We start from the raw sequence: 24,813 nt of genomic DNA, 5'->3' as shown, positions 1-24,813 counted from the left end.
AAGCTGATGCACTGAAGTCCTAGTAAACTACTTTACGGCCAGGATCACACACCGCTTCAAGGCATTTTTTGGTCGAGGTTTTTTTTTTTTTAGCCAAAGCCAGAAGTGGATTCAAAAAGAAGGAAAGGTATAAAAGAAAAGACAGTTGTATCCCCTTCCTTTTGTGTCCACTTCTGTTTTGGGCTCAAAAGACTGAGCCCAAAACGGTCACAAAACCTGCATCAAAGCTGTGTGTGTGATCCTGGCCTAAGAAACTTTACAAAGATCGTTAGGATAAGGCTATGTTCACACGGAGTTTTTTTACGCGGAAACCGTGCCGCAAAACTCGTCAAAAACGGCCCGAAAATGCCTCCCATTGATTTCAATGGGTGGCGGGGGCGGTTTTCTCCCACGAGCGGTAAAACTGCCTCGCGGTAGAAAGAAGGGACATGCCTTATCTTCGGGCGTTTACGCCTTTGACCTCCCATTGACTTCAATGGGAGGCAGAGAAAGCGTATTTCGTGGTGTTTTATGCCCGCCGCGCTCAATCAGCGTGCAGGGAGAGGAAAATCGGCCTCAAACTTCCAAACGAAATTTTGAGGCAGAAATTCCGCCTGCAAAAAAACTCTGTGTGAACATAGCCTAAAGCTTTCCTTAGCGAACCATTATTCTTTTCCTTCTTCCACCGAACATATTCTTCCTATAGCACATAGGTACAGTACCGATTTCCACTAATCCGTACCACTGAAATCAAGTCGTTCTGTTCCACTAATCATCTCCGAGCATCTGGTGTCAAAACATCCCACAGCTCATAGGCATGTGAGGAACATTAGTTCGTAAACGGCTGATTCTGCCCTTGTTAAGGGCACATTCTCCTGGCATCTGGCACCTATGAGGGATCTGCAGCAGGCATGGAGGTACTGCGGATGGTGCCGTATTGGAGCTCTTAAAGGCACATGAGCACTTTTTGATTGGCAGTTTTGGGACACTATGGTTACCTGTTTGTGGTCAGTGGCTGTCGCTGTTACGGCAGTGCTCAAAAATAGGCATGTGAAAAAATCTACAGTAGCATGCATGAGTTTAGGTTGTGATGGGGAGGGGGATAACCGATTTGATTTCTGAATTTTAAAGTTATAGTATAGCACAAAGCTGCGTATCTATAGTACACAGACCGCACAAGTATGCAGCCATAAAGAACTAGGATTACACAGAACCACGCTCAATCTTTACATTAACATCACTGGTTATACGCCCCGAAATGTAATGCATTACTTTATGTGTAAAGCATGCAGATACCAAGTGATAAAATGACTTCACAAACCTCATATTTCTCTGAATATAAGGAGATAAATTGTACAATACTCGCAGCAGTTCACTGCTCAGAAATCATTCACTGCTGAACTGAGCCAACCTTGTTTTATCTGCTCCGCCAGCTCTCCTTGGAAAAAAAAAAAATCTGGTAGAGAGAAAGCAATCTGTGTGTCTGAGCATTGGATAACCCTGTGAGTCACAGCTCTGGTATTTTTAGCTGAGCACACAAAACTCTCCTTGTGTGCCACTACGTGAATTCTAACATATAAACGCATATAAAGACGTTATAAACAGTCTGGATTATCAGTCAGGTGTAGACAGATACATTATTACAAATCACGGTGAATATGAAGTATAGATCTTCCAATAATCTAGCAAACCAGTGAAAATTATTTCGCAGCAGAAAATAAAATAAATTCGAACAAACTGCGGTTCCAAAGTCTTTACTTTTAATCAGAGAAGTCTTCTAATTGTCTTGCAAGATTCCAGATTACCGTAACTCCCATAGTTTATGTGGAGCGGCAGGGTGTTTTGCTAGACCGCCATACAAACTCTTCCTCAATGCGAATGTGTGGGTGAAGAAGAATAGGGGACTCACAATCCCCATATGAGTGATAACAGAGGATTCTAGGGGTGGTACCCCAAGAAATCTAACATTTATCACCTATTCTCTGGGAAAATTCTTTAACTCATTCGTTAAACTAAAGAGAACACACTAATATCATGATGATTGATACAATGCATTGAGAAATTTTCCAGACCCTTTCAATCTTTTCACATATTGTTTATGTTGAGGCCTTGTGCTAAAATAAAAAAAAAATTCTAGATTTTCCCCATCATTCTGCACTCAATACCCTATAATGACAAAGTGAAAACAGCATGTTACTAATCTTTGCTAATTTATTAAAAGCGAAAAACTAAAATCTTGCATTGACATTCAGACCCTTTACGCAGTACTTAGTTGAAGCACCTTTTGCAGTGATAACGGCCTCCAGTTTTCTTGGATATGATGCCGCAAGGTTTGCACACCTGGATTTGTGGATTTTCTGCCATTCTTCTCCGAGATCCTCTCCAGCTCTGTCAGGTTGGGACCGTCGGTGGACAGCCATTTTCAGGTCTCTCCAGAGATGTGGATTGGTTTTTAATCAGGGCTTTGGCTGGGCCACTCAAGAACATTCACAGAGTTGTCCCTAAGCCACTCCTGTGTTGTCTTGGCTGTGTGCTTAGGGTCATTGTCTTGTTGGAAGGTGAACCTTCGGTAAAGTCTGAGGCCCAGGAGCACTCTGGATCAGGTTTTTATTAAGAATATCTCTGGACTTTACTGCATTCATCTTTCCCTCAACCCAGACCTGTCTCCCTGTCCCAACCGCTGAAAACCCCCCTACAGCATGATGCTGCCACCACCATGCTTCAATGTAGGGATGGTATCGGGCAGGTGATGGGCAGTGCCTGGTTTCCTCCAGACATGACGCTTAGAACCTACGCCAAAAAGTTTAATCTTCGTTTCATCAGAGCACAGAATCTTGTTTCTCACAGTCAGAGTCCTTTAGGTGCCTTTTTCATAATTTAAGTAGGCTATCAGGTGTCTTTTACTGAGAAGAGGCTTCATTCTGGCCACTCTGCCATAAAACCCAGATTGGTGGAGTGCTGCAGTGATGGTTGACCTTCTGGAAGTTTTTCCCCATCTGCACACAGGATCTTTGGAGCTCAGCCAGAGTGACCATTGGGTTCTTGGCCACCCCTATTACGAAGGCGCTTCTCCCCCGATTACTTAGTTTGGTGGGGCAGACAGCTCTAGGAAGAGTCCTGGTTGTTCCAAACTTCTTCCATTTAGGAATTATGGAGGTCACTGTGCTCTTGGAAACTTTCAGTGCGGCAGGAATTTTATTGTACCCTTCTCCAGAGCTGTGCCTCCACACAATCCTGTCTCTGAGCTCTACAGGCAGTTCTTTCCTCCTCATGGCTTGGTTTTTGCTCTGATATGCAATGTCAGCTGTAAGACCTTATATAGACAGGGGTGTGTCTTTCCAAATCATGTCCAATCAAATGACTTTACCACAGGTGGACTCCAATCAAGGTGTAGAAACTTTTAAAAAATGATCTAGAGAAATGGGAGGCGCCCACAGCTAAATTTCAAGTGTCAGAAAAAGGGTCTGTCCATGCGAAACTTGAGTTGTACATTTTTAATAAATTTGCAAAAATTTCTAAAATTCACGGGGTATTAAAGTGCAGAATGATAAGGGAAAAGTTGCATTTTTCTTTATTTTAGCACAATGCCTCAACATAACAAAATGTAGATAAAAGTAAAAGGGTCTGAAGACTTTCCGAATGCAAGAAAGATAGATAGATAGATAGATAGATAGATAGATAGATAGATAGATAGATAGATAGATAGATAGATAGATAGATAGATAATATGGGCAAAGGGGAAACAATTGGGGTTGAACAGTGGGAGGGAGAGGCAGAGACACAAAGTGCTCATTTACTAGAGACATCAAAGACTGAAGCCTCTGGGACAGGAAGAGACAGGGAGGTGTTTTTAAATGGAAACATTTTTTCATCCTGAAGGCTTTATCCAAACACAGGAGATTCAAGTTTAACCCTATGTTGCAGAAAGTATAAATATTGCCCAGATCCAGTATGCCGGGCTGCACAGCAGAACTGTACCTGAACAAAACGATATCCCGCCAGCTAGGAATCACTGATACCCTGGCACATAAGAATAAACGCCGGCCATATGGTGTCAGACACAACATACAACAACTCTCATAAATTTTGCCCTGCGAATTGACTCGTTTCAATGCTCATAGACTGCCCGTTCCTGTGCGAACACTCACTGGTTCAGGAAGCTGGCACCCTGCGGGAAGGACAACCTGCCCATATAAAAACCATGGAGTGCAAACCAGCAGATCTGTGGGTCTTTAGCTGCTTGAGGGAACGTTAACCCGTGGGCCATTGTTTATGGCTGCATCCAGGCCCAGCTGGAATCGTTATACCACTGGTGGTCTGGCTTTATTTCCTGTAGTCTTAATAAATAACAGAGTAAAACAAGACTTTGATGGTTTCCAGAGTCCTGGTGTCTCGTTAACAGCTTGCGCTGCTGGCAGAGGGTCCCCTCTATAAGGCAAGAGGGCATTTTGCAGCCTTTGAAAAGGTCAAATACACCTCATGCAGTTTTCCGTAACATTGTACTACGATCCAACTGTAGTATTCGTTTTAATACGTGGATGTTTTACTGTTGTGTCAAATGTATTTTTATGTAGAAAGGTAAAGTGGGCTAAACTCGAAATGGTTAAAAAAATAAATCATACAACAGACATGAATGTGTACCTGCTCAAAGTAGTGCGGAGATCTCGGGGGGGCTCTTCTGGCTCAGTTGTTCCCGATTATGGCCATCTGTATAAAGAAATACTCCGAACTGCTGGATATCACCGGACACAGTAGAATAAGTATTTCTTTATACAGATGACCTGGTAGACTAATATCATTCAATATAGTAGATGAGGTTGCCATACTATGGAGAAAGCAGATAGGAAGAACCTCTGGGATCGATGGATCATGAGAGCCCAGATAAACAAGATTATATGGAGAGATAAGACATACAACACGGTGTTAATCAAGTTACCGAAGAGATAACCTAACCTCATAATACAAATGTAGCATTATGTACACTTCTACGTATCAGTACAGACATGCAGAATAAATCTACAACACAGGACAAGTTCACATACATTTTCTTATATCCTTTAATATATACAAGCTGCACTTCAAAGGTCAAACGCATCGATCAGTATAAATGCATGTTACCTGGCTAGAATACATATATAGGCAACGGAGTAGAGACTATAGCCAGGGAAATGGTTATTGAAAAAAAGTTAGACGTATGTGTTGTATGGAGTTCATTTTACACGTTGCACAGGTCGTTTGCTAGAACTGCACCAGTCATTTAAACAGCTTTTTGCCCAAGCAAGCTCAGATTTACAGAGCGATTTTCTGCTTTCTGTCATTTCTAGGTATTTGGATTGATCGTTGTATGTTTTGCCATCTAGTAAGTTGCAATGCAAGAAGGGCCAACCCTGGTTACAAAGATTCTGTAACACCTGACAATGAAAAGGTTAACAATAACAGAGCTCTGCCTTCATTGGCGATGTCTGCCAATTCCCAGAGGACAAGAAATCTGCACTTAGCAGGAGGAGGCGGTGGAGTACAAAAAGCCAAGTATATAACCTTTGTGTGGAGAGTAAACTGAGAACCTTGAGCTCGGACAAAGGAGTTACTCCTTCTGTGCTACTCTTTCCTGGGGCCCTGGGAGCAAGGTTAAAGTGTTTCCCAGGCTTTTGTTTGCAAACGACTTTCCAAAATACAAAGACAATGCACTCAACTCATTAAAAGAGGTTTCCCCTTAAACTTAAAGGGGTATTCTCATCTCTGACATCTATGGCATATCCACCGGATATGCTATAAAAGACCGCAGATGTGGTTCTTACCTCTGCAACCCGCACCTATCTCTACAATAGGGGCCCCTGACCCTTATCCCACTGTCGCTGCTTTCTGGCCACTGAGTTACGAGGCGGCTGGAAGTAAGGAAACAGCCGAGTTCGCTGAGATACACTGTTTCTGTAACTGCAATTCACCTCTATGGGTGTACCTCACCGAGCTCAGCTGTTTCCATACTCCTGTCCACCTCTTTGCTTAGTGTCTGGATAGCAGGGATATTGGGACAAGGTAGAACAAGGGGTCAGGGGGTACCGTTGTAGAGATAGGTATACGTCCTAGAGGTGGAACCCGCATCTATCGGGTATTTATGGCATATGTTCCGGATACGTCCAAGATGACAATACCCCTTTAACTTTAAGCTATCATGCCAGTCAGTTTATAAACATTTAAGCACCCCAAGCCTGTAACTATGAAGAACTAGGAACCCTAAATCAGAATTGCTCAGTTTAGTATCTGAGCGGTCTGTAACCTCTTTCAGTTTGTTTGATTTTTACTAGAAATGCGAACAAATTAGAGGAGGGAACAGGGGACAACATTTCTAAAGTTCTCCTTTAAAAAGAGTGCCCTTTTCTGGAATCCATTCCCAATTTTGTTATTAAAAAACAAAAACAAAAAGAACCCCCCTTCTGATGCTACTAAGAACGGAGCATAACTTCTAGGGTGTCACTATACCGATAGCTCCCGTCAGCCCAATGATTCAGACACATATGGTGGCCGCACTTTCTTGTATCTCCGCATTAGTAAGGGTACATTCACACAGATGTATTCTCGGTCTCCATGTATATTTCTGGCAAAAAAAACACACATCAGAAGACCTGATGGGATCAGCCCCTGTTTTTGGAAATATACAGATAAAACATGAATTAAAAAAAGATTATTTGTGTGAATGAACTCTTACACAAATTTGTAATAAGTGACTGAATGAAATATTTGGGCGTACTCTGTACCAGTGTTGGCCTCAGATATCATACGGAAGCATACCGAAGACTTTACTCACAGATTCATACAGAGTTCGTTAGACAAAAATGGTGGCAACTGACTTTGTACACACTGCTCATTAGGGAGATGGCATATAAATGACTGTACAGTTCTCTGTATGGTCCGGCACCATGTTCAGTGTATACAAGCACTCTGCCCGAATATCTGACCGGACGGTGGAGCGGATGGTTTTTCTGCTGCACAGGTCGCTCCTGGGGTAACCATCATTGGGAGCACCATGACAAAAGGGGACCCGTGGCAATTGCCCAGTTTGCCACCCCTAAAACTGGCCCTGCCAAGGAGCAGATTTATTAAAACCAAACTGTTCTTTATCTGAACATAATTAAAATGGCACCAATTGCTTGATAAAATAAAAACGCAGTAATTCACGCATTCGGCAGTGGCAACCACACAGCAAGTATTTTCTGGTAACTTGGCGACCTTGTAGAGCATGGTCATAGGGGCAGCCATCCTTATTAACATATGTATGCACAAAGACCGAAACACACACATGTAATGTATGTAAAGTTATGTTCATTTTAAAATCGATTGATCGTTCAGATCGTTTAATCAGCCTAAAACATCTATGGAGAACAGAACGACTCCATTCTTTTTATTACGGTTACTCAGTGCTGCGAGGAAGTAGCAAAAAAATCAATAGTTTTTGTCTGCAAAACTGTTCATTATGACAAGAAAACTGCAGCCGCATTGATCTGTTTAAACTGAAGCATGTCACGGAAGCGAAGAATTGTCAGTAGAAGAAGAAAATGTCAGCGAAGAAAAAAAAAAAAAAAGATAAGCTGAAAAAAAAAAAAGTCTGAAACCTCAGGCCGCATTCACACGTTGCGAATTTGTAGCAGATCTTTTTTTGCACGCGTTACACATTGAAAGATATAGAATACTGCAGGAGAGTCTGTACGACATTTTACAAAACCTCATTGAAATGCTGAAGAAAACTTCTGTACAGATGTGAGGGCAGGCTGCGGACTTTCACATCTGCGTCATGCCCGCCTCTGCTCTTCACTTCTTGCATTACGCAGGGTGATACCCACAGCAAATTCAGAATGTAACATGGGCAGGACTTGCTATAAATAAGTGGTCAATTTGCTGGTCTGTTCCGAAGCAGAAATTTCGGCTGTATGTGAACATGGTCTTAACAATACTGAACTGTGATTGATCCACATTTTAGGCTTCATTCACACTGCATAATATAGGTCAGTAGTTTGCGTCAGTACTTGTAAGCCAAAATTAGGAGTGGAACCTACACAGAGAAAAGTTTGAGATTTGTACCTAGTCTGTGTTTTGGACCTACGCTTGGTTATGGCTTGTAAATACTGACCAAAAATGTACCATCTGAATGAAGCCTAAGGAAGTATTTTACTTTCCATATAAAAAAAAAACTAAAACTGGGTAGGGGATGAAATGTATATGATTGGTGGTGGATCTTTTGCTGGAATCTCCATTATTTAAAGCTGATCCAGGTATAAAATGAAGCTCAGGAATCTCATTGCTTATGATTGCTGAGAGACTCGCAATGGAAAGCCATTTAAAAAACAAATAAGCACCAATTATTTGTTATTAGCGAAATGACTTGTATTCTATTAGGCCTAGTTCACACGGAGGAATTTGCGGGCAGAAAAAAAATCTGCCTCAAAATTCCTTCGGGACCTGCCTGCACTTTCTTGCCGTGGTTTTCGCAGCAAGCAAAGAAAAACCGCTGTGAAAAACGCTTTTTCTGCCTCCTATTCATTTCAATGGGAGGTTAGAGGTGGAACCGCAGCAAGAAAGAATATGCCGCTTTTTTTTAATCAATGGGAAGCGGTTTCTGCCTTTTTTTGAGCGGATTCCGACACGATTTCTGCATCAAAATCAGCGCCAAAAAATTATTAAGTGTGAACTGACCCCTAAGCCTTGTTCAAATCGTTTTTTGGAGGCACATTTTGACCTGACTGAGCTTTTTTGTCACTTTTTCGCAGCATTTTTCACCCAGGGACATTAAGGACTGTGGGCCAAAAACGCAGGGAAAAAACACCCGGAAAAGTGCCACTTTTTTCCCCGCGAGCGGCTAAAACTCGTGCGGGAACAAAAACGGCTCTGCCTCCCATTGAAATCATTGGGGGGTGATTTCGGATGCGTTTCTATTTCCGCCCCAAAAAAGCTTCTTAGCCTTAGACCAGGTTTCCACGTAGCCGTAAGCACTATGGAATTTCCGCCACGGAATTCTGTGCAAAAATTCCGCAGCATTTACTGTAGTAGCAAAGTGGATGAGATTTTTAAAAAATGTCATGCCCACGCTGCAGGAAAAAAAAACACGCAGCGTAATAGTTAATAAATTGACCTGCGGCGCAGAATTTAAATCCGCAGTATATTCATTTATGCTGCGTTTTCATTGCTTTTCTATTGCCGGTTTTCCCCATTGAATTTAATGGGGATGCAAAACCCGCACCAGAAAGCCAGTGCTGTGACTTTTTCCAGCCGCAAAAATCACAACTCCGGAAAAAAAATAAAATATTATACTTACTCGGAACTCTCCTTCTCCCTGCAGTCCGGCCTCCCTGGATGACGTTTCATCGCATGTGACTGCTGCAGCCAATCACAGGCTGCAGCGTCACATGGCCTGAAACATCTTCCAGGGAGGCCGGACTACGCGCAGAGAGGAGGGAGGGGGTAAGGAAATTTTGTTCGAAAAGCTTGTGTGTTTTTGGTCGGAAGGTGCTGCGGGTTCCAGGCTGGATACGCTGCGTAGTTTTTACGCAGCGTATCCGACCTGTGGGCACCCGGCCTTATTATAGTATGTACTAATACATAGTCCATTAAAACTATAGGTCTCTTACAGAGGGCAAACTGGACTGGGAGTTGTAGTTCTTTGAACTTAGAGACATAAAAGACCGTCTAAGTTTCTTTAAAAATTGTATTGAAACACTGAAATATTTTTCATAATAGCTTGTTCCTTGAAAGTGCCAGCCGTATGTACATTGCATATATATTCACTTGACATGACCAGACAATATTTTAATTGTATTCACTTTGCATCATACACCCCAAACTACCCAATATATTTAATCCATACAATTCCCATTAAAAGTAGTGGGACTATGAATTAATAGAAAGGAGAATTATACACTATGTATTTAACACACGAAAACTTTAGACCACCCTTAAAATATACGATTAGAAGAAAAAAAAATCATTAAGAAAAACTTACAAATAGGGGAGAGCAGTCCCGGTCTTTCTGCCCTGTCCTTGTCTTTGTGAATCATGTGAATCCTAAAAAGCAGAGATCATAATTGTGCAGTTAGATGGGCATGGAGAGGTTTTGTTCAGAACACTCGCATTGAGATTTATATTAAAAAATTATTTTATCCGCACCGAGTATGCATTTAGTTTCTGCACTTGAATGACAAATTCACGTTCAGTGATCCACTTGCTGCTGCTGTAACACTGCAAAACTAGGATGATTGGACGGTCAGGATTCTAGGAAAGCCGAGTGGCAACCACTGTGGGAGATGTAAGGCGAGGCTCATTTCCCGGTTCAGGGAGTCGGAGTTCCTAGCATCAGAGTTATCTTTGATGCTAGGAGTCCCTGCCTCCCAGCGGGAATACTGTCCCATTCTGTAATTATGTTTTTAGTACAGGACAGTATTCCCGCGGGGAGGCAGATACCTCTGATGCTGGGAACTCCAGCTCCCTGAACGGTGTCCAGTCCGGGAAATGCGGCCGACATACAGTCCGTATATCATAGTCCAAACACGGTCGTCTGCATGAGGCCTAACACATCTCCTTTCTGTTGTGTCCACTTAGTCTTTTCTTTACACCTTTACTTCCTTTTGGATCTGCTTCTGGCTTTGGCTCCATAAACTGCGTGTATGTGATCCTGGCCTATTGAAGGTCATACTGGTTGACAGAAGAGGACAATTCAAAGACTTCCATTTACTGATGTATTCCCTGACACTAAAGTCCCATTTACACAAGCCAATAATAAGCCGAACGAGCGTTTTTCTGATCCGTGTTAGCAGGTCCGGCCTTAGGTTGGATGGCGCCCTGTGCGGGACTCTCTATTGCCGCCCTCCTACACAAACCAAAAATTAACCACATATATAGACACGCACATACTGGAACATATATACTGTACATACATAAAGACAGATATTTAGACATACAGGCAAATATACATACACACATTCTGGAATATATACATACAGGGAAATATATAGACGTACAAACACATATACACAGACACCGGCAGATAAATACACAGACAGGAACATATACAAATACATAAAAGGCACAAATATACAAGCAAAAAGACACATTCACAAACAGACCCAGTACAGATAATGTAGTAGATTTCACGTGCAGTCCTATGTAACACCACAGATAACATACAGTAATAATGGAGTACAGATAATGTTGTAGACGTTACTTGCAGTCCTATGTAACACCACAGATAGCACACAGTGATAACTCTCGGAGTACAGATAATGTCGTAGATGATAACCATACCCATACCCACACACACACACACACACACACACACACACACACACACACACACACACACACACACACACACACACACACACACATAAGGGGCAGCAGGGTACATAAGGGGCAGCAGTGTGTATGGGGGAGCAGGGTGTATAGGGGCAGCACAGATATCTTCGTTTTATCTGTTCTACTTTAACATTGAACACGCACTTTTACAAAGACAAACACATGCAGAGACACACACACACACTAACATATACACATACAAACACACACTAACATATACAAACACACTAACATATACAAACACACACTAACATATACACACAGAGACACATACTGTATACACACAGAGGCACATACTGTATATACACACACACACACACACACACACACACACACACACACACACACACCATCTCTACTTACTGACAGGATCACAGACTCCTTGCAGGATGGGCTGTGGGCGGAGCTTCCTTCTCTCCTCCTTGGCTCTTATTTACTCGGTGTGCATAACTAAGAGCAAAGCACAGAGTAGAGGCAAAGCCCAGTGGCGCCCCCTACATGCTGGGAGGCACAGCTTGCACACCCATAAGGCCGGCCCTGCGTTTTAGCAGCTCGATTGTCAGCAGATCACGTTGTTTATGCAGCCTAATAAATCATCATTCTAGGCATCTCCACATGTAAAGAGGGATGGGCTGCCAACAATTCTGCAAACTGATGGGGAACGAATTGTTAATGATCGTTCGTCCCATATAGAAAGCATCGGCCTGTGTAAGAGGGCCAGTTACCGAGCACTGATCGACCTGTTAAATCATCAATTAGCGCTGTTATGGGCAGAAATATGCCCGCATGTAAACCATACCCATACACATTAGATAAAGATTTGCCTAACTCGCCAACTACAGTGGGACCGGCTGACTATCCACTGTGCACGTTGGTGTTCAGACCATCCCCTGATGGCAAATGTTGAGGGAGAACGGGATTGGTCATTTTAGATTTCAAATTGCTAACCCGTAATGTATGGGCAAGATTTACAAGCAACTTATGTGTTTCTGTCCCCCTCTTCATAATATTCAGATTCTATAGTGACTGGTATAGTGCCAAGGGACAGGCACAGGGCAAATGTGGTGCCTATTTTCAAAAAGAGATCTAGGTAATTATAGACCAGAAAGCTTAAAGTGTAGATAAACGTTTGACAAACTTCTGACCTGCCATAGTGACATGTCAGAAGTATGGATTGGTGGGGGTCCGAGCACTGAGACCACCACCAATCTCTAGAACGAAGCAGCTGAAGGCCTCGTGTGAGCGCTCAGCTGCTTTGTGTCTGTTCGACTTTTTCCGGAAAGCCGATGTATCTGAGTACAGGCTCATAGACTTTGTATTGAGTCCGTACACCGATACATTTATTTCCGGAAACAGCCGAACAGACAGGAAGCGGCTGAGCGCTCACACGAGACCTTCCGCTGCTTCGTTCTAGCGATTGGTGGGGGTCTCAGTGCTCGGACCCCCACCAATACAAACATCTGACATGTCACTATAACACGTCAGAAGTTTGTCAAACGTTTAGCTGCACGTTCATGAATAAAATGATCTACAGGATGCTTTAGTGTTCACATATTTTTGTATTAACCCTGGCAAAGTCTGTGTGGTTGCCAAAGCATTTCAGGGCTTTGACCAGTCTAAAAATCACGTCCATAACTTCTGTAGATTAGAGACGTTTCTTTCCAATCCTTTAAATCATAGAATTCTGCTAAGGAGTTTTTCCAGAGTGTTTTTCAGAGTGGCTGTTGGGCTACTTGCCCAGCGTGCATACAATAGCACTCATAAAGAGCATCACATGTAGATATACGAGTTTGCTAATGTTGCAGAGCTAAATTTATCCCTCTTAGACAGCACACAGGCGTATTATGGCTCTGTACAGTACCAGTACAAAGTACGGTGCTCTAATACGGCACCATAGCGGTCTATGTGCAGTACAATACCTTTGTATGCCTCCAATTTCATACAGAGATTCTTTTCTGCAGGATTCTGTATTTATATAAAAAAATAAATAGTGGCCGCAGTACAGTATATGTGCCACCATATAGGCTACGAGCACATGGTTCTGCCACGAGCATGCATTTAAAATCGAAAAATTAACCACCTTCCATTGATATCAATGGGAGGCACAGGAGTTTTATGTTCCGCGGCGGTTCCGCCTCTGGACTCCCACTGAAATCAATGTGAGGCAGAGAAACGGCTGTCGCCGTGGGCGAAAAACGTGAGCAAATTTTGAGGCAGATTTTTTCGTCCCGCAAATCCCTTCGTATGAACTAGGCCGAATGATAACGTAGTAGTAAATTGAGGCCTAAAGGGGAGAGAGCTGGACACAGTAGATCTGGTTGAGATCATAAGCAAGAATGAGTCATAGACCTGAATAATACGTGAAAGAATATAATGCAATGAAAATATATTACAAGAAGACGAAATGCAGAGAAAAAAACCGGAGAAAAAAGCAGCTAAGAAAGAGTGACAGCAACAACCGGACCACGATTAGCGCTGTTAGGCGAGATTCACACCACATTTTGCACCCTGTTATAGTGTCCAGTTTTTTTTTTTAACCTTATTTTTATTTCTTTTTTTGCAGTAAACAGGAATCCTTTTAAGAACACTACGCAGATCTGGTGAAAACTGGCAAACAAAATAGCGCAGCATGCTGCACAATTTTGTCCGGTAGATAAAACGGACACCATGATGGAACCCAGTCGAGCGCTGTTGGTGTCCATCGTGCAACGGATCCTGCACTTCCGGTTATTTTTTTCTCGTTGTTCTGTTTCAATAAAGAAGCAGAACAACCGAAAAAAACAATTGAAGTGTGAACTCCACCTTATTACAAGGGGATTGAAAAATGAACAACAGATTTTAAACAGGATGGTGCAACAGAATGCTCACACTGTAGCATCCCGTGTCCTTTGGCTTCTATTGTAAAAAATGTTTACAAAATAATAGATTAGTCGGGTTGTTCAGCAGGACAGAAAAAAAAAGACCGTCTCCATTTGTCTGTCCTGTTAAAAAAAATTTAAAAAAAAATGTATTTCCGAAGGAAAAAAGTCAAGCGGACACTTTCGGCATAATGGAAGCCACATTGAAATTCGTTAACGGATTTGTTTTTTTTAGAAGAAAACCAAAACACAATCAGACATTTCAACAGGATAGCCAAGCGTGGTGAGGACAGGCCCTAACTGTATTCGGCCGTGTTCAGATCAGTGTTGGATATGCAGGACAAATTCGTGCGGCATGCTACGCTATATTGTCGGGTAAAACGATGGACACCATGACAGACCCTACAGACCAAGTAAGAGGCACCGTTGGGTGCAGTTTGTGTCTGTCAATCGACGGATCTGGAGCTTCCATTAATTTATTTTTTCTGCTCCTATGAAGGAACAGAATAACGTAAATAGCGTTGCCAGTGTAAACAGAGCCTAGGCTTGATTTTTTCATGGACATTCTGCTGCATTTTCGTCCAAGAATCCAGTCTTAGGCCCCCGCACACATAGCGGTTATGTTGCAGATTTTCCATCCGAATTTGCAGACGAAAAATCTGCAGCGAAAGACTGTTGCAGGCAAGTGGATGAGATTTATAAAAAATCTCATCCACATGCTGATGAACATTTTCCGCGTAGAAATCAGATCATGCTACGAATTTTCGAACCCGCAGAATGCTCAGGCTGTTCACATTTTTTAAGGTCCCATGCACATGACCGTGCCCGCAGGCAGTCACCCGCATTTCTGGGCCATGCACCCATTATGAAGTATGAGAGCACGGTCCGTAAAATCAAAAAATAAGACATGTCAATGGGTAGCTTTCTTCATCCCAGACACCTTTCCATAAACATATGAGGTGTCCGTGGGCAAATTAATGGAACCATATTTTTTATTTATAAAAATTACAGTCGTGTGCATGAGGCCTAATGTAGAAAGTGGTGAAATCCATAGCAAAAGAAGCACATCGAAAGACTGTTGCAGGCAAGCGGATATTTTAAAAAATATCATCCACTCGCCGCTGAAAATTTTCTGCACAGATTTTCAAATCCGTCACTCATTCCGTTCCGGATGTTTACTGCAGATTTCAGCCTTTTCAATGTAGAAGCAAAATCAACCCACACAACACGTGCTGAGTTTGCTACAAAAACGTTGTGGAAATGATGTGGAAAATCTTTAACAAATCTGCTACGTGTTTGGGTACCTTTGAAAGAAATAGGTTAAAACAGAACAGAACCCATTTATGGTGATCAGTAACTGCAGGACCAACTTCAAAACGGCTAAACTCCCTTCAAACGAGTAGGCTTATGGATACTGTGCGACCCGGTGACGGGAGAAGCAGAGATTCCCCAACATGTTCATCAAACCTGACAAAAAGAATGTAAGTACAGGCTACATTTTCTCCCCAATTGAAGATGAAAGGGAAAACCTGCCATACATAAGACTTCGTTCACATCTGCGTCGGGACTCCGTTCATGGGTTCCGTCTGAGCTTTCCGTCTGGGGAAGTCATGAACGGAACCCAAACTGAAACCATAGGTTACCATTTGCATCACCATTGATTTCAATGGTGACGGATCCGATGCAAATGTTTTCAGTTTGTCAACGTTATGCAAGGTTTCGGTTTTGATGGAATCGATACCATAGTCGACTGCGCTATTCATTACGTCAAAATGACAGAACCCTTACCCAATGGGGACAGACAGAAACCATTTGAACTGGATCCGTCACCACTGAAATCAACGGTGATGCAAACGGAAACCTATGGTTTCAGTTTGGTTTCCCCAGACGGAAAGCACCGACGGAACCCATGAACGGAGTTCCGTCGCAGATGTGAACGAAGCCGAATAGGTAATGTCTCAGTTTGAAAACAACTGCAGCAGTGTGTGTATTCTGTACACGAACAAATAACATCTAATCACAAACGCCCAAAGGCAAGTACAAGATTCCCCAAAAAATGGCACGTGGGAAAATGGCAAAAATAGTTGCTTTTTTTTGGGCGCAAAGGTGGCACCTTTCTAAACCCAGTGGGATCCAAACTACAGCCGACTGACTATTCATTAGATTGGGATTTCCTGATCGTGTATGCGCGCTGCATGGGGAAACAATTACTGGGACAGGTTGTATTTTTCCTAATGTACACAGTTATTTACCCACTGGACTGGGACGCTGTAGCCTGTATTATTAGATTATATTTCTGTAACTTTATGGAGTGTTTTGTTTGCCTATAATGTGATTGTAGCTAAAAGTACAAAACATGACCCTTACAATGACAGTCCATCGACGGGAGTCTGTAGAACACAATGATTTTAATTTTTTTTAGCTTATGAAAAAAAGAAAAAAAAATTATCCTCCGTAATAGTTAACTTTTTGCATATAACAGACAGTGCCGGGGCCAGTTAGGAACCAAACTGATGTTCTTGTGATGTTCACATTATTCCAAGAAGGAAAAAAAAGGTTTTAGAAAACCTTGTGAAGGACCCCAAAGGCTTTGTTTTTATACAGGGATTAGTGCAGCTGCAATGGGGCCATCTGTGGGGATGTGGCACGCTGAGGTGGGGACAGCGAAGAACAGGGAGGGAGTTGGAGCAGTTTCAGCTTTCGCTCTGTGTGCAATGGTGATCTCTCAACTTACAATCTTAAAACAGAAATGAGAGTTAGTTGTAATGCAGTGGGAGTTTTTTGTTCCCCCTTTACACATGACCACTGCGGAGGAAGGAGCGCGTTGATATATGATTTGCTACCCATTAGATTGCGAGCTTGCTTTGCACTGGCAGATGGAGATTTCTGGTGAGCATGGAAGTGCCACAATGCTCCTCAGCCGCCCCATTGTGTGGCACCTGCATTTTACAGCGCTGTCCCCCTCAAAACACCCTCCCTTCTCACTAGACGTCTTTTAGAGAAAAAGCCAGCTGCAGCCCTTTCACCCTCTTTTTAAACGGACCCCATCACCCACTTTTAAACAGACATGTCCAGAAAATGCCAACTACAACATATTTTAGATAAAATAAAACACGAATGCATTTTTTTATGCAACGATAAAAGGTGATATAAGTTAATAAACTTCAGGCCCCGAATACGCTCCAAGAGAAAACAACCAATCACATTGTGGTTTATCAATCGGTTATCAGCAACTGGGGGACTTTTATTTTGTCAAGACAGACTTGATACAAGGCTCACAGTCCTCTAAAGTTCTTATTGGAATAAATTTTGTCACTCCATTCCCAATTGTCGTGATCATGTTAGAATTTAACCAGTTAAAAACTATATGAAAAGTTTAAATCTTGAAAATGTTTCACATTAAAACAAAGTTTAACCATCTCTGCTAGTAGTAGTTTAGACATCATTAAAATGTTTGCTCTTCCTGTTATTCCTAGGTCATATGATCCTTAAGCTTCATTCACACGAGCGTGTCTGAGTTGCGCTCGCAAAAAAAAACAATGGACCGTATTTCATGCATTTCATGTCCGTGTGCTTTTCATTCCGCATCAGTGTGCTTTGCGCGTGGCATCCGTTTTTCAAGTCCGTGATTCTCCTCTGCAAGCACTTTCTTTTTTTTCTTAAAATTTCTCTGGATTTCTTTAGCAACTGACGTATGAAACACGGACAGCACACGGATGACATCCGTGTGGTGTCCGTGTTTTTCACACACTTATAGACTTCAATGGGTGACAAGGTCCGCAAAAACTGACCAAAATAGGACATGCAGTGTGTTTCACGCAACAGACGCTCGCTGCGTGAAAAATCACGCGTGTCTGAATAGCCCTATTGACTTGCATGGGTCTGTGTGCGGTCTGTTATTTTAACGGACAGAACACAGATACGGAATACGCTCGTCTGAATGAGACCTTAATGCGCTTTATCACAGGTTAGGACATGTGTAACTGTCATTTACATTTTTTTCCCATAAATCAATAGTTCAAGCAGTGATCAGAAACGTTGTGATGTCTTATTACAGAAAAATGCCTCTTTCTCCTCTTATCAGGCTCCTTTCCTCGTCCCCCGTCTCCTGTACTGATTATTTACGCTTAATTCACAGGTAAAATCGGTCTTCAGTGAGGAAGAGATGTAGGTAAATCACGGAGGGATCAGGGTCCAGCTGCTGCCCATAGAAGTCTATGGAGAGGGGAGGGGGAAAATAGATAGCAGGAGAAGAGTGAGAGGCTAAGACACACATAGACGCTGCTGCAGCTTCTAGGAAGTGTTCTATCTCATACCAGTGCTGGATTCTGAGCTGCACTGCTCAGTACTGCTGTATAATGTCCTCCATACTGTATTTTACTGTTTCATCCCAGTGCTAAATTCTAGTAAAACACTTTTTTTTTTTTAGAGTCTGCAGTGTCTGTCTGTGTCTCTCTCTCTCTCTTTGTCTCTATCCAGAAGCTTCCTTCTCCTCCTCCATAGACTTCTATGAGCAGGAGCTGTAACCTGATCCCACAATGAGCAGATAATCCATCTTTTCTTTTTTCGGTCTCACTGAATTCGCATTTCACCAGTGAATTGAGAGGGAGTGATCAGAACAGGAGGCCGGGGGAGTGGGAAAAGAGTCTGATAAGTAAAGAAAGATATTTTTCTGTAACTTGTATACTACTTTCCAACTGCTAGGAATAGTGTGGCGATCTAAAAAAGGGAAATTCCCATTTGTAATATTATGGTTTATCACTAGGATATTCTGTAACAATGAATAATGGGGGTCTGATCTATTGGACTCCTGCTAATCCCAAGAACAATGGGACACAGCGTGCAGTCAGGAGAGCTCCTGTGCAGGGGACAGCAAAATAGCTCCATTCTAGGGTTACGGACCCCTACCGATAAAGAGGTGATGGCGATAGGACATCGCTCACGAATGGTGGTCAAACACCTTTCAGCAAATTTCCCGTTATTATCTCATAGGTTGAACCTATGCTGTTAAAAGACAAAAAAATCTACATATAAAACATAATTACAGGTTACATTTTATCAAAATATGGAAAATATCCCTATTTAGTTAAGAAAATAAAAATCTTAGAGGTGCACAGACTGCATGTTTCACAACAATTCATCCCAAGGTGCACCGTTCTAGACAATGCACCTGAAGAGTATTGCGTGCTCTTATTGCCCGGCTGGCTTACTTGGCCCATACCAAAGGCCACATTCCATCAACCAGGAATGTACCTAACAGATTCACACACCTGGCAGTAACCAGACACCTTCTCTGTCTGACATTATCTACCTCCTTTGCAAGCAAATTTACATGTGACTAGAACTCAGTTTTGTGAAGATACTATGTAATAGTATCTGAAACGGTTAATCTAATTTACAAGGTCACTAAATCACAAAAAGTTTAACTGGAAAAACAAAAACAAAACAACATTTGCCCTACAGTATGTCGGTCTGCTGGACTTTCTGCAAGTTCTACTACTAAACAGTAGGAAACGAAAAAGGGCCTATTTATCCCAGGACACCGCCATATTTACCTTGAATAAAAGGATGGAACCTACTAAAAAGGGTGGATTTTAATTTGAGTAAAATAATTTAAAAAAAATCGGTAGATTTTGCGCTGTATTTGCAGACCACATCATGCCAAAGGCGAGAAGACCCTAATAAACTATGTATAGTTTCCAGCACCACGATCAGGTTACTGAAATCACCAGTGATTTAACATGCAATTAAGAATGAGGGTCTGTACCGGCCATAATAAAATTCTCATGGTCATGAGTGACTTTCGTAAGGCGTTTTCACGCTTTAGAAATTGACTGGGTTCTCACGTTACTGTAAAAATGTGGGTTATTTTTCTGCGAATCGTGGCAAAACCGAGCCATTATGTTGCGGTATTCCAAAGAATGTAGCGATTTGAGGCAATAAAACGCACTGTGACCGCGTTATAAGAATTTAGCCTAAAACCCCGAACAATGACATGGAAACAAAGCAGCTAAATTGGCTGCTGCTACTTTCTGCACACATAGGGGGCAGAAAGGTGTTCGCATAAGTACATGGATGGTAGCTTTAGATCAGGAGCCTCCTGCACGCTTATGTACATATTAGCAGTGCGCTAATTGGAAGGCCATTTTGCACTGGAAACTTCTGGTCACACCATGGTGGTACAAGTCTTGTATCTAATGTGCTTAAACATCATGAAACATTTACGCACACAATTTGCTTTGTATCAAACATATCTTTATGTACGTATTGGCTTTCTTATGTATGTATGTATGTATGTATGTATGTATGTATGTATGTATGTATGTATGTATGTATGTATGTATGTGTGACTTAGGCTTCTGGCTGCGAAGAAGCAACTCAATCCACAATGCCTCACCATAACCCATTAAAATCATATCACATTACTGTACATTATCAAAGACAAATACACCGATCAGCCATAACATTAAAATCACCTGCGTAGGTACCCCTTGTGCTGCCAAACAGTCCAGACCTATCGAAGCATAGACTCTACAAGACCACTGAAGGGGTCCTGTGATATATAGCAACAAGACATTAGCAGAAGATCCTTTAAGTCCTGCAAGTTGGGAGGAGGGGCATCCATGAATGGGACTTGTTTTTCCAGCACAGATGGAGACTTTGGAGGCCAAGTCAACACCTTGAACTCTTTGTCATGTTCCTCAAACCATTCCTGAACAATTTTTGTAGTGTGGCAGGGCGCATTATCCGGCTGAAAGAGACTACTGCAATTAAGGAATATCGTTGCCACGAAGGGGTGGACTTGGTCTTCAACAATGTTTAGGTAGGTGGTATGTGTCAAACGAACATCCACATGAATGCCAGGACCAAAAGTTTACCAACAGATCTCTGCCCAGAGCATCACACTGCCTTCATCGGCTTGCTTTCTTCCCATAGTGGATCCTGGTGCTAACTATTCCTTAGGCAAAGCGATGCTCACACACCCAGCCATCAAAATGACGTAAAAGAAAACTTGATTAATCAAACGAGGCCCCCTTTTTCCATTGCTCCATGGTCCAGTTCTGATGCTCACTAGTCCATTGTAGGCGCTCAGTGGAAAGGCGTCAGCATGGGCACTCTGACTGGTCGGCGGCTATGTGGCTTCATATGACACCTTGCAGAGAAAGCAACTTTTATCAGCAATTTGTGCTACAGTTGCTCTTCTGTGAGATTGGACCAGAAGAATTTGCCTTAGCTCCCCACGCCCATGACCCTGTCGCCAATTCACCGGTTCTCTTTCCTTGAACCACTTTGGTGAGTACGAACCACTGCATACCAAGATCATCCCATAAGACCTGCTGTTTTGGAGATGCTCTGACCCAGATGTCTAGTCATCACAATTTGGCACTTGTCAAAGTCGCTCAGATACTTACGCTCGGCCATTTCTTCTGCTTTCAACACATCAACTTCAACAACTAACTGGTCACTTGCTGTCTAATATATCCCACCGCTTGACAGGTGCCATTCTTACATCATAATCAAGGTTATTCACTCAACCAGTCAGTGGTTTTAACCTCCTGCCACCACAACCGTTTTGCGCTTTTTCCTCCTGGTGCTTCAAAAGCTATAACTTTTTTAATTTTGCGTCGACACAGCTGTATAAGGTTTTTTTTTTAGCAAGAAGAGTTCTAGCTTTTAATGGCATGATTTAATGTAGCAGATAATGTACTGGGAAACTGAAAAAAAGTTCTTTGTGGAGTGGATTTGGGAAAAACTATTTCTACATTTTTCGTTTTTACGGTGTTCACAGTGCAGAAAACGTTAACGTTATTGTTCGGGTCAATACGATTATATAGTTTTTTTATGATGTACTACTTTTACAAAGAAAATTTATTTATTTTTAAATATATTCTTTTTCTTTTGACATTCTGAGAGAAATGACTTTTATTTTTTTGATCACTTTTTATTGTATTTTATGAAGGTGACCAAAAAAACGACAATTCTAATGTTTTATTTTTGTTACCATGCGCAACAAATTGTGTTACATTGTAATAGTTCGGACGCAGCAATACCAATTATGTTTCTTTCAATTTTTTTAAATTATTATTTTAGGGGAAAAATAGTTTTTGTACATTTCAATTATTTAAAAAAAAACAGTTAAAGTTTTTAATTTATATATTTTTTTACATTGAAACAGCCATTGTTTGATCGCTGGTTCAATACACTGCAATACCTAAGTTTTACAGTGTATTGCGCTATTTAGGCCTCCAGACTGCCATGGCAACCATCGATACCCTTTAATCGTGTCACGTTAAGGGTGATGGGGTGACAGACGGGCACCCAGCCTCTTTTTGATGGTTTCGATGCCACAGTCGGTATTTACCACAGCAGCTAAGTGGTTAAGTGGCCATCCGGCCATTGCAGTGTTGTGTCGGCTGTATGCGGAGGATGGAGCAGGTTCATCCGACGCTTCAAACTCCCCGTTTCCAACTATGACGTAGAGTTAGGTCAAATGTCAGGAAGGGGTTAATGTTATGGCTGATCAATACAGGATAAGATAATCCTAAAACATATGGCTTGCATTAAGAAGTATTCACACGGCGCAGTCATATTGCTGATATATATATACATACACACACACACACACACACACACATACATACATACTTTCCTGGTACTATTATAAAAAGAGGTTCTGCAACTTTTAGCACCAGTTCCTATCTAGGCTGTCTTTGTGGGCAAAAGATAATACACAGATCTGTATGGGATAGTAGTTGTCATATTTTGACAACTTTTTCCTATTCAACCATTTTTTAAATCTAAATTGCTAGTACTTACATGATACGATATTAGAGCACTTTAGATCATAGAGTGTGTGCCAGTATAGATACTTAAGGTGTGTAAATATATATATATATATATATATATATACACATATACATATATACACACACACACACACACACACACACACACACACACACACACACACATATACATATACATACACTACAGGGCCCAGAAGAACACATTTGCAGGTCAGCTATGAGGAAAATGAGCTATTTGGGTCAGAATAGTCCATGAACTCTGTCAATATAAGTGGTTCGGTTACTGGGCACGCAGTAGACAGAGTCTTAAAGGCTTATGTACACCATTGAAATAGTCTTTTTTTAAATAAAAAGACACACGCAGGACCCGCGGTAATTGAATCCGTCAGTGCCGCTGACTAAAAAGTAATTAGAAAGTTGCACCAAACACACATTTTTATTACAAAAACAAAACAAACCACGTTTTCAAAGGTGTACATAGCCTTTAACTCCTTAACGCCGAAGGACCGATATATCCGTCCTCAGTAGCTGCTAGTTCGCGCAGGAGGACGGATATATCAGTCCTGTGATCGCGCGGGTACTGCCAGTGTACCCACGTGATCAGCGGCAGGAGCACGGCTGTTATACACAGCCTGGCTCCTGCTGCAACTGCCGGAATCGAAGCGCGCTCCGATTCCGGCAGTTTAACCCATTAAATGCCGCTGTCAATAGTGACAGAGACATCTAATGTGTTTGACAGTGGGAGGGAGCTCCCTCTGTCACCCCATCGGCGCCCCCGCAAACAAATCGCGGGTCACCGTCGGGTTTCCATGACAGCCGCGGGTCTAACAAAGACCCCCAGGTCTGTCTTCCGCAACTGCCTGTTAGGCGATGCCGGAGGCATGACCTATTAGATTGCCTGTCAGTTTTACACTGACAGGCAATAATGCTTTGGTATACTAAGTATACCAAAGCATTATATATGCGATCAATAGATCGCATAGTGAAGTCCCATGGTGGGACTTAAAAAAAAAATGTCAGTTAAATAAAGTTTGTGGGGAAAAAAAACGCCGGATGAACGGCGTCCAAAGAAAACGCAAAAAACAACGGCAAAATTCTCTCTTTTCTCCCATTCCCCCCATAAAAAATAAAATAAAAAAGTTAATCTATAAGTCCTATGTACCCCAAAATAGTACTAATGAAAACTACACATTGGCACGCTAAAATCAAGCCCACATACGACCACATCGATGGAAAAATAAAAAAACGACGGCTTCTGGAATGCGGCAATGCAAAAACAAGTAATTTTTTTCTAAAAGGGTTTTTATTTTTCAAAAGTAGAAAAAACATATAAAACCTTTACATATTTGGTATCCCCGTAATCGTGCGACCCATAGAATAAAGTTAACATGTTATTTACGCTGCATAGTAAACGGCGTCAATTTATAACGTGAAAATTAATGCTGGAATAGCTGCTTCTTTTCAATTTTCTCCTAAAATAAAGTTAATAAAAGTTAATCAATGCATCTAAAAATGGTACAATTACAAAATACAACTCGTCCCGCAAAAAACAAGCCCTTATACGGCTATGTCGACGGAATTAAAAAAAAAGTTACGACTCTTGGAATGCGACCGTGAAAAAACAAAAAATAATCCTTGGTCATTAACGTGCAAAATGGCCCGGTCATTAAGAGGTTAAAACAAAATAATAAAAGACAAGGACATTTAAAAGAAATTAGATAAAACATTGCCCACTTGTATTAAAGTGTCTTCACTGTTTGTGTAGAGTAAGTGAAAATTCTCTCAAGCTGATCTTCCTTCACCCCACTGCCTAATACACTAAGAGACCA

At 41.8% G+C, this 24,813-nt stretch overlaps 1 protein-coding gene across 3 annotated transcripts in view; it reads right to left on the bottom strand.

The window, feature by feature from the left end:
- ZMIZ1 (zinc finger MIZ-type containing 1) overlaps nucleotides 1-24,813 on the bottom strand; it is a 318,498-nt gene that overhangs the window by 150,931 nt on the left and 142,754 nt on the right. For 2 of the 3 annotated variants that reach the window (XM_075841809.1, XM_075841810.1), the window contains one exon: nucleotides 9,971-10,032. The exons of the other annotated variant lie outside the window; for it this stretch is intronic. The gene's annotated coding sequence lies outside the window, so the exon portion shown is untranslated. The remainder of the gene's footprint in view (nucleotides 1-9,970; nucleotides 10,033-24,813) is intronic. 3 annotated transcript variants of the gene reach the window in all.

This window comes from Rhinoderma darwinii, chromosome 11 (assembly GCF_050947455.1).
Source record: "Rhinoderma darwinii isolate aRhiDar2 chromosome 11, aRhiDar2.hap1, whole genome shotgun sequence".
NCBI lineage: Eukaryota > Metazoa > Chordata > Amphibia > Anura > Rhinodermatidae > Rhinoderma > Rhinoderma darwinii.
Note: the sequence above shows the minus strand (reverse complement) of the source record. Positions and strands in the feature narration are given on the sequence as shown.